The following is a 14,065-nucleotide window of genomic DNA, read 5'->3' on the forward strand; positions in this document are numbered from 1 at the left end:
TTCTGCTCTGAGAACTCTCATTCAATTTACTAAGTGAATATTGTATTCAGATACTTTCTGATCAGATAAGCAAATAATAAATAGAATTATTTCCTTCTTGTCACATTTCTATATTATTAGTGACAAGTTTTGGAAAATGAGCCTTTTGAAAGCATTTGCCATTTTCTGCTTTCTGGCTTTTAGTGTAGAATTAGCGAACGGTCGGCCATTATACAAACGCATTGATGCCACAGCCGGATCTGAAGTGAAGATCCCGGGGGTGGCCAACGTCCCTCTTCCTGATACCGGCAATGTTCGGATTGAGTGGGGATGGACCCCGGAAGGAGGAGACGGTCCCTACACTCCAATCCTGAACCGCGATCTTACCGACCTGGAGAAGCAGCAGAGTAAAGTGGATAGCTCCATTGTATTCGATGCCATCCAGAAAACAGACAGCGGGACCTACGAGGCCCGCTTCATCATAGATGACGTCCCGCTTCAGCCATTCGAGAAGATCCTCATTCACGTGACTGGTAAGTCTTACAGGATTTGGTTTATTATAGCAACACCACTTACTGTTCTCACATATATATTATTATTATTATAGCCAAATTTACCACCCTAACTCCTCCCACAGCTTTTACACTACATACACGGTAATATACCGAGACGTGCGGATTGTTCCCGATTGGTGCGCTATTACTTTGTGGAACGTTTCACAGAATGGTTCACAAAATATCGTCGTTTTTGCGGCGAAATTTGTCCCATAGGAATGAATGGCGAAATGTTCAAAACTAGAGTGGGAGGAGACAAAAGCCGATAACCCCCCCATGATCAGCCAATACATTATGACCCCCCATGATCAGCCAATACATTATGACCCCCCATGATCAGCCAATACATTATGACCCCCCATGATCAGCCAAAACATTATGACCCCCCCCCCATGATCAGCCAATATATGTCCACAACCTGATCAGCCAGTATATTATGTCCACAACATACATAGTTAGTAAGGTTGAATAAAGACACCAGTCCATCCAGGTCAACCTGAGTGGGTGTCTACAATTGTCCCTATCCCTGTACATTGCACACTCACATCGGCCCCTACCCTCAAGGAGCCCACAATCTAAGGTCCTCATTCATATACTAGGGCCAATTTTGGACAGAAGCCAATTAACCTACCTGCATGTCTTTGGAGTGTGGGAAGAAACCGGAGTACCTGGAGGAAACCCACGCAGGCACAGGGAGAACATGCAAACTCCAGGCAGGTAGTGTCGTGGTTGGGATCTGAACCAGTGACCCTTTTTACTGCTAGGCGAGAGTGCCAACCACTACACCACTGTGCCGCCCTACAAACATGATCAACCAATACATTATGTCCACCACATGATGCAGTGCCCAGAGATCACTGACCCAATACACAGTGCCCAGAGATCACTGACCCAATACACAGTGCCCAGAGCAGGAACGTGACCCCATACACAGTGCCCAGAGCAGGAACGTGACCCCATACACAGTGCCCAGAGCAGGAATGTGACCCCATACACAGTGCCCAGAGCAGGAACGTGACCCCATACACAGTGCCCAGAGCAGGAACGTGACCCCATACACAGTGCCCAGAGCAGGAACGTGACCCCATACACAGTGCCCAGAGCAGGAACGTGACCCCATACACAGTGCACAGAGCAGGAACGTGACCCCATTCACAGTGCCCAGAGCAGGATTGTGACCCCAAACAGTGCCCAGAGCAGATCAGTGACCCCATACTCAGTGCCCAGAGCAGATCAGGCATGCCCCTTAGTGCCTGTGTACCACAGCATGCTGCCATAGATTAGATCAAAGGACTGGACAGCCCCTCCCCCTCCCTTTCAAGGCCTGGCAGCCCCATTAAGAACAGAACAATGCTTGTGTTCCGCCAGATTAGGTGACCCGTCAGAATTGGTAACAGAAGTGACGTTCTGTCGCCGCCATATTGCTACACTCCACACTCCTCCGTAAACACACAGATCCATGTCCTGTCAGGTGAGAGGAGACCGATGGTGTGTTCTCAATACTGAGGAACACCGATCGGTCTCCTCCCCTTGGGTGAGTCCCCTCCCCCTACAGTTAGAATCACTCCCTAGGATACACATTTATCGCCTTCCTTGCCCCCTAGTGTTAACCCCTTCCCTGTCAGCCACATTTATACAATAATCAGTGCATTTTTATAGCTCTGATCGCTGTATAAATGTGAATGGTCCCAAAAAAGTGTCCGATGTGTCCGCCGCAATATTGTACTTATAGTACCTGTCTCCAGCCCATAAGAGTACCCGAGTACCTATCTGCAGCCCATGCCTCATAGAATATACGTTGTGGTGTTTGCTTTCCAAAATGGGGTAATTTTGTGGGTAATTCCACTGTCCAGGACCTTCAAAAGTGTGATAGGTAGGAATGAAATGAGATGTGTAATTTATGCTCCTAGGTACTACTTCACTGTTGTGGCCAGGCTGTGTAAAAGTCTCACACATGTGGTATCACCATACTCTGGAAGAATAGTAGAATGTATTTTGGGGTGTAATTTGTTGTATGTGTATTATGTATATATTATGTATATATACACATACAGTATGACAGAAAGTAATGCAACAACCACCATTTTATTCTCTAGAGTGTTTGAAAATATATATATATATATATATATATATATATATATATATATATATATATATATAATTTGTGGGGGGTTCTAAGTAATTTTCTAGCAAAAAAAAAACTGTTTTTAACTTGTAAACACCGAGTTTCAGAAAGGCTCGGGGCTGAAGTGGTTAATAGGTGTTTTCTAGAGTTGAGCTTTACATTCTTAGCCACTAACTACAATAAATAAATTAAATCTACTAGTCCATCCAACAACACCCCCCCTTCCCACATAGCAATGCCGCTGTCCAATAGTTGCTACATTACTCCTCTATAGATACAGTGGCAGAGTGGATGTAGCCACCCCAATGCCTTTAAAAGAAAGGAATAGTCTGTAAAAAGATAACTAATGCAGCCACCACACCTAATTAATGTAAAGTTTCATTTTTGTTTGTACAACAGATTGGAATGGCAAGTGGATGTATCATTATACATTATATAAATAAGGGCCTTAAATACACTTTAATGAATTAAAAAACAAAAAAAACAAAAAAAAAAAACACAATATATACCCCAATTTTTAGGTAAAATATGAGAACATCTTATGCCAAGTAAATAGATAAAATGTCAAGCATGCGCTCGCGGAATGGCGCCAAACTACAATACTTAAAAGTCCCCATAGGGGACACTATGCATTTCTACAAGTTACCAGTTTAGAGTTATAGAGATCTATATTGCTCTCGCTCTGACGTTCGTGGTGATATCTCACATGTATGGTGTGAACACCATTTATATATGTGGGCGTGACCTACGTATGCGTTCAAAACTGCACATGAGCAAGGGGGGCTTTACATTAAAAAATTGCATTATTTATATTACAATTTTTTATATATTTTTACACTAAAAATAATTTTGATCACTTTTATTCCTATCACAAGAAATGTAAACATCCCTTGCAATAGAAATAAGCAGTGACAGGTCCTCTTTATGGAGAGATCGGGGGGGGGGGGGGTCAATAAGACTCCACATCTCTCCTCTACAATGGAAAGCATTAGATATAAAAAAAATTAAAAAAATAATCTAATGCTTTAAAAAAAAAAAAAAGACTACGGGAAAAGTAAAAATCCTCCCTTGCGGCTTCCTTACTGCAAGTGTGAATTGCTCATTTGTGTCTAGAGGACGAGGAAAGTTACACTTCCCCTGATCCTCCAGTAGATGGTGCTCCCCTATGCTCCTCCAGTGGACAGTCCCTTGGCCTATCCAATACAGAGGAAGTGAAGGGAAATCTATCCAATGGGGACACAGACCACAATGTTTTCTAATAGGTTGGGGAAGATTTTGATCCTTTGTTAGGTTTTTATTGGTATGCCCCCATTGGGGAGGATTGTCACCACTTCCTGTTCCTGTGATCCTGGTACAGGAAGTAAGAGGAAATGTATAACTCTAACCTTCCCCGGCTCTATAAAAAAAAACAAAAAGGTAAAAAAAAATCCTAAATTCATAGCCAATTGGATCAGGGACATTTGGAACAGGTTTATAGTCATGAATGGAAAATGGTTTGTTGAACTTCATAGCTCATTATTTGGACATTTAAGTGAATTTTCTGTTTTTATTTCATCAGATCCCACATCCACCGAGACTGTCGAGAGCGAGACGATCAGGGACCAGGAAAGAAATACGGACACCCAGACGGAAACCCCTCCAGGTGCTTCCTATGAGACGGCCGATTCCGAGCCAGTTAGGAAGCACGAAAGGAACATGGACACTGCATGGAAAACTCCAGATGCTCCCTCTGAGACCACCGATTCCGAGCTGGTCAGGGAGGTCCAAAGGAACATGGACACTCCTCCAGACGCTCCCTCTGAGACCACCAAGACAGACAGGGAGGAACAAAGTGACCTGGAGGTAGAGAGGGAGACACCACCAGACACTTCCACTGAGGAGGTCCCCATAGTGTCTCCAACAGTGACAACGGAGACCAGTACCCATAAGGGGATAAAAACCAATCCTGATGTTGAATCTTTGGCCAATATCTACGACCAGCTAAAAAGAAGCGGCTACCTCCCATATGTGTGTGTAGCTGCTGTACTCTTGGTACTAGGATTATTAATCGGAGTTCCTGCAGGACTTTACTTTGGGTAAGTTATTGCACATTCTTCATAGGTTTTCTCCATTACACTTCATGCTATCACCCACTGTATCTGAGCCCTCCCCCCCTCCCAATATTTACCATTTTTCCTATAGGTGGGCAGTTGATCAGACTGAGGCGGTGTGTTTTCTGTACTTATTGCCCGGGGTTTAGCAGCACACGCCCCTCACTGGTCATCATGAGATTAAAGCACCTCTAATGCCCCGTACAGGCGGTCGGACTTTGCGACGACAAAATCTGTCAGATTTATTCAGACGGATTTTGGCCCAAACTTCTCTTGCATACACACAGTCACACAAAGTTGTCGGAAAATCCGATCGTTCGGAACGCGGTGATGTAGAACACGTACGACAGGACTATAGAGAGGCCAGTAGCCAATAGCTTTCGTCTCGTAATTTATTCTGCGAATGCGTGACGCTTTGTCCGTCGGAATTGTCTACACGCGATCGAAATTTAAAACGATCGGATTTTGTTGTCGGAAAATTTTAGATCCTGCTCTCAAACTTTTTGCGTGTAAAAGTCCGATGGAGCCCACACACGATCGGATTTTCCGACAACAAAATTCGATCGCACATTTTCCGTCCGACCGCGTGTACAGGGCATAACATTTGTTCTATGGGGGAGGGGGTGAATGAACTGAGGCTGCTGGTAACAGTAACAAATGGGGTGATGGCGCGGGACTATTTGTTTTCTATCAAACACAGATTTAGGTGGCATCAGCTATTAATTCTGAAGATTATTGCTGGTTTATGGACACATTCTTATAACATTTCTTTCTTTATCTGCATAGAATTCGGTGTTGCAGGAACAGATTGAGAGACAGGGACAACCTACAGAGGATGGAGGAAGGTCTCCTGGACCCGGAAGGAGGGCCAAGGGTGGAAGAAGTGGCGACAGAAGAGTTACAGCCAATGAAGGAGGAACTTGCAGAGGTGCAAAAAAAATTGGCAGAAAGGGAAGAAGAGCTCTCTGTAACTAAGAAAAAACTGGCAGAGAAGGAAAAAGAAGTTACAAAGATGCAGGAAAGAACGGTGAATAAAGAAAAAGAACATGTTGAACTGCTCAGAGAGATCAGAGAAGATGTCAAAGCACTGGAACAGATGAAAAAAAACTTGGCAATAAGGCTAGTAACTAAGGCTCCAAGCACACTGGAGCTCATAAACTGCAGGTTATTGGAGTTTGGGCGTTTTTTTAAAAGCCCATAAACTCCACTCTATGTTAGCCTATGTGTCGATGCACACATGGACGTTTTTTAGCTTTAATGAGCAGTGGAGTTTTTAAATAAAATAAAAAAGGGGGGGTACAAGGGAGTAAAGAGGGTGAGGGTGGGGCAGGGAAGGGAAGGGGATGAGGGAGCTAAGGCATCCCATCCTTAGTGCCAGGTGCATAAGACTGCAATTGCGGACGGCTTTAATGGCTAGGAACATTTCTTCACATGACTATAAACCTGCATTTCCCTGAGTAGTGTCATCGACTTTCGGACACCGTCCAGGTATATTTGCCATCCATCATTCTATCATATATAGGGGGGTAGCCGGGGTATCAATACAGGGGGGTAAGGGAGGATATAAAAATGAGAAAACAGAACCAGACAACAAAAAAAGGGGGGAAGTGGGGGAAGCACAGCAAATGCATTTACCGGAGAGGTTTTGTGTAGGACATTCTCAGTTGTTGGTATAAAATCCACTGTAAAGGTCGGGCTTAGGGGTAGATTCAAGTAAGTTCCACCTCTCAATGTCTTTCGTGGTCACCCCGGCGACACCAACCTCCATTCAAAAAATGGCGGTAGGCCTGCTTGTTAGATCCTAAGATTATTAAGAAACAGTTCAGTCTTGGAATGGTGACGCCAGAGTGACCACAACATGGTGAGCTTATCGTAAGTGTCCTCGGCCTTCGCCTGCAATTCCTCCATGAGCATTATGTCATTAAGGATATCCACCCACTTGGAGATGGAGTCCTTCTTCCAGTATAAGGAGATGACATGGCGAGCTGCCGAGAGGAAAAATCTTAAAAGACCACATCTCTGAGATTGGACCGTTCCTGGGAGGATGGATAGGAGAGCAGAGCCTTGACGCTTCACTTCCTGGTTCCCTACTGCGCATGCGCGACATCGCTGGTCCCTGCTGTCTTCTGCGACCTGTGTGGCGTCCTTAACAATAGCTGGTTGTTAAGGAGTAGACCATATCCTTAACAATTAATGACCTTCAACCAATGAAAACCAAAGAATTGCCAGCAATAACATTTTAAAATAAATCAACGTGTGGGTCCCCGCAATCCATACCACGCCACATGCCCTCAACATGAGGGGTGTTTGGGGTATGGGGCTTCCCTCCCCCTAAGTACTTTGTCCCCATCAACATGGGGGGCAAGCTGCTTTCGGGGAGGGGGAGGGGAGCCCCTCTATCCCAAAGCACCCCCCATGTTGAGGACATGTGGCCTGGTATTGTTGGTGATGGGGGTGCGGGGAGGGGGAGACCCTCTATCCCAAAGCACCCCCCATGTTGAGGACATGTGGCCTGGTATGGTTGGTGATGGGGGTGCGGGGAGGGGGAGAGGGAGGAGGGGGGGCCCCTCTATCCCAAAGCACCCCCCATGTTGAGGACATGTGGCCTGGTATGGTTGGGGGTGGCGGGTGGATGCTGCCGCTGCCATCTTTGGTGAGGGAATCAGGAAGAGAAGCCTTGAGGCTGCACTTGCTGGTTCCCTACTGCACATGCGAGACTCATGCTGCGTGATGCCACTGGTCCCTGCTGTCTTCTGGGACCTGTGTGGCGTCCTTAACAATAGCTGGTTTTTAAGGAGTGGGACATGTCCTTAACAACTGACTCATCAGCTTTTTCCTGCCGGCAGCTGGATGAAAACCAAAGAATTGCCAGCAATAACATTTTAAGTTAAATCAGGGTGGGAGTCCCTCTAATCCATACCAGGCCCTTTGGGGGTCTGTAGGAGCTGAATGGTGCCAGTCGGTGACCCCAGAAGAGGAGGAGCTGAAGGGTGCCAGTCGGTGACCCCAGAAGAGGAGGAGGAGGAGGGAGGAGGAGGGAGGAGGAAGGAGGAGGAGGAGATGGACAGATGGACAGAGCATGCGATTCCTTCATCCTCAAATCGGGAGGACCTCAGGCAAGATGAACTCCAAATTGCAGATGAGTTTGGCTACGTGCCCGGGTAAAAACAGGACTAACATTTATTTACTGACACACACTTACATACAATGACTGGCATACACTGACCTACACTAACAGAGGACATCCATATGTACATAAACTGACCGCTCCATGCTTTAGATAGATGTACACAGACACACAACCAAATTAGGAGAGAGTAGATCGCACACACAGATTATAGGATGAGGCCGTACTACAAACATACATCCAACATTAGAGAGAGGATGACTAGCATCCAGTAGGGTAGCTTAGTGTAGTTAGTGTAGGTCCTGCCCTAGAAGAGTCTACCTTGCCGTGGTGGGCAGGCTTGGAATCTCTTGGCCAAAAGTGTGTCAGCGAATGGGCGATCACCAGATCTTCACTTCTGGCCAATTGATTTTACTAAAGGACTCTTGTTTTAATCAGAGTATATATAGTTGGAAAAGGAAAATAATATTTGTCAGGTCCATAATTATACTTTCATAAACACACAATAAAAATTTGGTATATTTACATTTTAATTACTTCCTCTTTTACTTAATCTTTTCATGACCGGGGGGGGGGAGGGGGTTATTACCACTTGGATGCACAGACCACATTTGCAAGGCTGGAAGGGGCTCTATGGCTACTTCTTCCACTTCTGGTGTGTGTAGGGATGTGTATAAGGTGTTTATGTATTAATATTAGGGGGGTGCATCTTCACCGGTCTCACCATTCAATTTGATTATCCTGTCCGCAATTCGATTCCACGATGCATCACGATTGATACCCAAGTGCCCATGGTTTTCAATTTTTTCATCAAAAAATTAATTCAAGCAGTCAGAAATTGAAGAAATATATTTAAAAAAAAAAAAAAATTACACAGTATTTGTGAAAAGATCACTAAGACAAGACATAAACCATGACTGAAATAATAAGAATGATAGAAAAGGTATTGTAATGTAAAATATATTATTATTATAATTGCACTTACTGAATATAATATATGTGGGACTGACTGTATGGCCTGCGCTGCCGCCAGCCTGAGCCAATATATTATTGACACGAATGAAATGACAACGTGTCCCATTAATTATGGTTTTATGACTATATGTCATTGTCTTAGTGATTGATTCACATCACACAACTTCATTGGATACCTTTTTATATGATTTTAGTTCTGGTTTTGCTCATCATTACACGGCCTCACACATGCAATGCATGCCATGCGCAGCCATGATGCCATGCAATGGGCATGTGCGGGGCAGTGATGATGATGAGCCAAACCATAAATCAAAGGAAGCAATGAAGTGATGTGAATCAAATCAATCACTATGATAAGACCATAAACCAGAATTCATTACATGGCATGGTCACTTTTATGTTTAGGTCCACCATCATTATCATTTACAATTACTGGTCATAATTTGGCATTTTTTTCACTGCAGTGAAGTCCACATAGATGGTGGAGCATCAGATACATTATATATACTACTAGTAGAGTTATATATACTCAGGGCTTTAATTCACAGAAAATAGGTACAGGAACTCAACCCCCTCTCACCCCCCACTGGGTGATCCTACCCCTTTAAAACCCTCCCACTGTTAGCGGAATTTGACCACACCCACAGTTTGATGCGGTTTGGCGGGTGTGTGTATTCAAATTCCACTAACAGTGGGAGAGTCTTAAAGGGGCAGGATCATCCAGTGGGGGTGTCGGCCTCTGCACTGTACCCTGGGCACCTGCATCTCCCCTGCCCCCACCTTGTACTCAGTGGGAACCATTGGGAAGACAAACTGTCACTTGTAAACAGAGAAGCCGGACTTCGGTGTTTACAAGCAAAAGAGGTGAACAGGGAGTAGAGGGCCTGAGCCAGAGGTGGTGGATCCGAGTTCCACCAAGTTCCAACCTGTCAGTTTTTTTTTTCACAGAAAATAAGTACAGGAACTCAACCACAACCCCCCCAAAAAAACGCCTATTACCCCCCACTGGATGATCCCGCCCCTTTACAACCCTGCCACTGTTAGTGGAATTTGATCACACCCACAATTTGATGCTTTTTTTAGCTCTGATTGCTGTACAAATGTCGATTATCTCCCCCAAAAAATTTCAAAAGTGTCCGATCTGTCCGCCGCAATATTCCAGTCTCACTAAAAATCGCAGATCACTGACATTACTATTAAAAAAAAAATTATATAATAAAAATGCCATGAATATATACCCTATTTTGTAGATGCTATAACTTTTGCGTAAAATAATCAATATGCGCTTATTTTAATTTTTTTTAACAAAAATATGTAGAAGAATATTTATCGGCCTAAACTGAGGAAGAAGTTTGTTTTCTATTTTTTTTTTGGGGGGGAGGGGGGTATTTATTATAGCAGTAAGTAAAAAAACTATTTTTTTTGTTTTCAAAATTGTCGCTTTTTTTTGTTCATAGCACAAAAAATAAAAACCGCAGAGGTAATCAAATACCACTAAAAGAAAGCTCTATTTGTGGGGGAAAAAAGGACGTTGGGTACAATGTCACACGACCGCGCAATTGTTAGTTAAAGTGACGCAGTGCCGAATCACAAAAAATGGCCTGGTCATTAAGGGTAAAAATCTTCTGGTCTGTAGGTGGTTAAAGGCTCAGTATTTTTATTTTTAATAACAAACATGTTATACTGACCTCCTCTATGCAGATAGATTTGCACAGAGCAGCCCCTATCCTCCTCTTCTCGGGTCCCTCGCCGGCACTCCTGGCCCCTCCCTCCCGTCGAACCAAGGCAGACCTCCGTGTATCCATTCAGGCACGGAGCACGGACCTGACTCCACCCCCTCTCTCCCCTGATTAGCTGACTGACTTTAATTGACAGCCTTGGGAGCCAATGGCGCTGCTGCGGTGTCTCCGTCAATAAGGAGGAGTGTCCTGGATGGCTTAGAGATGCGTGGACATCCCTGGAGAGGGAGATGGGGCTCAGGTAAGTAATTAGGGGGGGCTGCTCTACACAGGCGGCTTTTTATCTTAATGCACCTTCTGCCTTTACAACTCCTTTAATTCTAAAATGTAAATGTCATTTGACTTCTTGTATCGATGGAATGATTGGAGGACTCTGGGTTCACCACACACCAGAACACATCATCCTCGCCAATCAGAGAACGCCGCCGGTACGGGGTGAAGTCGGTCTACACATCTCTCTCCATCAGAGGAAATAATAGGATGTTCTGTGTCTTTCCCTCTATCATATACGGTTCGGTGGGACTGAAGAGCCACTTTAGCGCTCAGCGTGTCATTTACTATGGAGACGCTTCTGCAGATTCCATATTTTTTTGCGCCGCGGCATCCGGGCAAATATCAGTGTTACATCGCCGCTGCTCCCCGCTGGGGCCGCCTGCGGACAACATTGGAGATTCAGAGGCGCCCAATACAGACCATGAATAATGCACGGAGCGGCAGAGACAGAGAATTTAGCACAGCGGCACGGCTTGTCCTCATCAGTATATAAAACTCGGGAGGAAATTGGGAAGTCGTCTCAGAAGAGCAAAACCAGATAATGGCGGCTATGAGGGTTTAAAGGGGAAATCGCTTGTCGGCGCTCTGCGGCTTCTGAAGATCGGCTCTGGAGCGGTGAACCGCCATCATTATGAAGCCACAAAGGCCAGTTCATTGGATTTTAGTTCTCAGCAAGGAGCTTTCCCAAAACTGAAATGACAAGATTATAATGTGTTATGGGAACCCGTCATCTACTTAAAGTGAAAGTACTGAAAGAACGCCGTTTGTATGTGCGTGGGACCAAAGTGCGCGTTCACCTTTGTGTGTAAGCATGGGAGGAGAGAGGCACTTAATTTTTTTTTTATTATTATTAAATTATTTAATTTAACTGTTGCTTTAATTTATTTTAATCGCTTTTATAGCTATCACAAGGAATGTACACAGCCTCTTTTTGGAGAGTTCGGGGGTCTGTAGGACGCCAAATTCCTGCTCTGCCCTTAAAAGCATTATTCAAACCACCAAGATCGCTGTTTCTGAAGGCTTTTGATTTTTTTTTAAAAATGGTGCTAATGGTTTTGGAGTAAACTGGAAGCGATGTCATTGCTTCCGGGTTACTATTACGAACAGCCGAGCAAAAGCAGATCCTGTTCAGCTGCCTGGCCAGATGGCAGATGTGCCGGCTGGTCGCTCTGGCCTCCTGGTAGGAGAGTGAGAGAGACGTGGAAGGTGGCGGGGGGGACGTCCCCTCCCGCTGCTTGTAATAGCAATCCAGCAGCTGGTGAGCCCCTCCAGTTGCTATTACAAGAGAACAAACGGTACCAGGGTGATGCCCGCAGCTACATATAATCCCAGTGCACCCAGTGGAAGTCCAATCACGTACCGGTACATCGCTGGATGGAAAGTGGTTAAACAGGAAAATACGAAAAGTTTACATTTACACTTCCCTATAACAAAATAGTTTTGTTTGTTTTGTTTTTGTCCTTGGATTGCATAAATAAATACATTTTTGCAAATTAGGCCCCTTTCACACTGACGAACCAATCATTACCAACCATTGTTCTCTATGGAGCGGTGTCAGCGGACATGTTTCCACTGACAACCGCCGGCATCCGATCCGGTCTGCTAAAAACAGACAGGTGGGGGATACGTTCTCCCCATCCGTTCGGCAAATTCGGATGACAGTCAGATGGAAATTAGACATGTGCAGTTTGTTTCGTTTTCCGAAATTCCATTTTTTTTCGAAAGTTCGTAAAATAGGAAAACGAAAAAAAATCAGAAATCCGAAAGTAAGAACAACAACAATTTGTGCTGCACACAGAAGGCTTTTCATCATAATGGATAGAAATGCACCTTCTGCCTTTACAACCCCTTTAGCCCACGTTCACATCGGGGCGATTTGACATGTTGAATTGCATGTCAAAGTGACGCCTATTTCCACAACCTCCGAAATTGATGCGACGTCAACTTTGCGGTGCCACACCGATTCCCAAAAAGTAGTTCCTGCGTTACTTATGGATACTTCGGGGGGAGGGGGGTGATTTCAATAGACATCTATACAGGAACCCGCACAGATATCTCTGAAATCGCTCCCAAAGTCGGACCGGAAAGCGCGTTTGAAATCGTGCGAGTTCAGCTGAACCCAGGCTTAATCTCACCAAATCACCAAACAAAAGCCTTTATTGTACTAAAAAAGTATTAATAAAAAAATCTCTGAATTACAAGAGAAACTTCAGAGTCGTTTTTCAGTCAGCGGATACAAATATTGTAGCTGCTGAGTTTAAAAAATCAGGCATGTACCAGAGCCGGGGATACAGCGCCACCTTCCTGCAGCCGGCTCTTACCTGTGCGGGTCTCTGGCACCACCATCTTGGATATGGGAGCCAGCTTTGGCTTTCCCGAGAAGCCCCATCGGTCTCCCCAGTGCCTGCAGGGTATTTCTATTCTCTTATTTTCACTACTATATTTTATTTGTATTGTTTTTTTGGTTTGTCTTTGCCCTATGTTGGGGTGTGGATTTCCTTTTTTTTTTTTTTACCCCACTGGTTTTCTGTGTCCATCTGCACGTCGACTTTTTCCTTTTGAACAGACAAGCGCTTTTTAATCTAAATATGTAATATGTAAACTATGGCTACCAGAATAGCTTTTTCTTTTTTAAAACGAGTAAAACGAGTAAATTCTATTCTAGACACTGAGATTCATTCTCTCATCTGCTATCTTTGAATACCTTGATTATGTCCTGAAGAAGCCTAACAGTGAAACACGTCAAAACACAAGGGCTCACTGTATACTCTGTATCATATATGTGATTTTTAACCTTTGAATGCTCTATTGATGGGTTTTTTTTTTCCTAATAAACTGTTATTTTTCTATACTGTGCTATTCGTTTTATATACCTTTAAAGTCTGACCTAGGGATCGTTAGTAAGTATCCCTTTCTCTTTATATTCCCCTAGTACCTGAGCTCACAAGGTGCCCTGTGAGCGGTCCCGCAGCCTCCTGGGACATGTCACATGTTCCAGGAGGCTGTGGGAGTGGAGGGGGCAGGGCAAGGGACTTCATCCTTCATCCTTGCCTAGTCGAGGATTGCGGAAGTGGGCACAAAAAAAAAAAAAAATTGGTACTCAGCCCCCCCCTCCAAAAAAAACAAAAACACAAGCCCACTTCTCGTTACTGGATGGGGTGGGTGCTGCTCAAACGGTCAGCAGGCTCTCAGCTGTGGCCGGC

At 44.5% G+C, this 14,065-nt stretch overlaps 1 protein-coding gene across 17 annotated transcripts in view; it reads right to left on the reverse strand.

The window, feature by feature from the left end:
• LOC143934553 (transcription factor HES-5-like) overlaps window positions 1-14,065 on the reverse strand; it is a 215,884-nt gene that overhangs the window by 131,865 nt on the left and 69,954 nt on the right. The window contains exon 1 of one of the 17 annotated variants that reach the window (XM_077458272.1): window positions 8,600-8,726. The exons of the other annotated variants lie outside the window; for them this stretch is intronic. The gene's annotated coding sequence lies outside the window, so the exon portion shown is untranslated. Of the gene's footprint in view, window positions 1-8,599; window positions 8,727-14,065 lie in introns of those variants that run through there. 17 annotated transcript variants of the gene reach the window in all.

The sequence above is a fragment of the Lithobates pipiens genome, unplaced genomic scaffold (genome assembly GCF_037356315.1).
Source record: "Lithobates pipiens isolate NorthernLeopardFrog02 unplaced genomic scaffold, aLitPip1_a1.2 Scaffold_27, whole genome shotgun sequence".
NCBI classification, from domain to species: domain Eukaryota; kingdom Metazoa; phylum Chordata; class Amphibia; order Anura; family Ranidae; genus Lithobates; species Lithobates pipiens.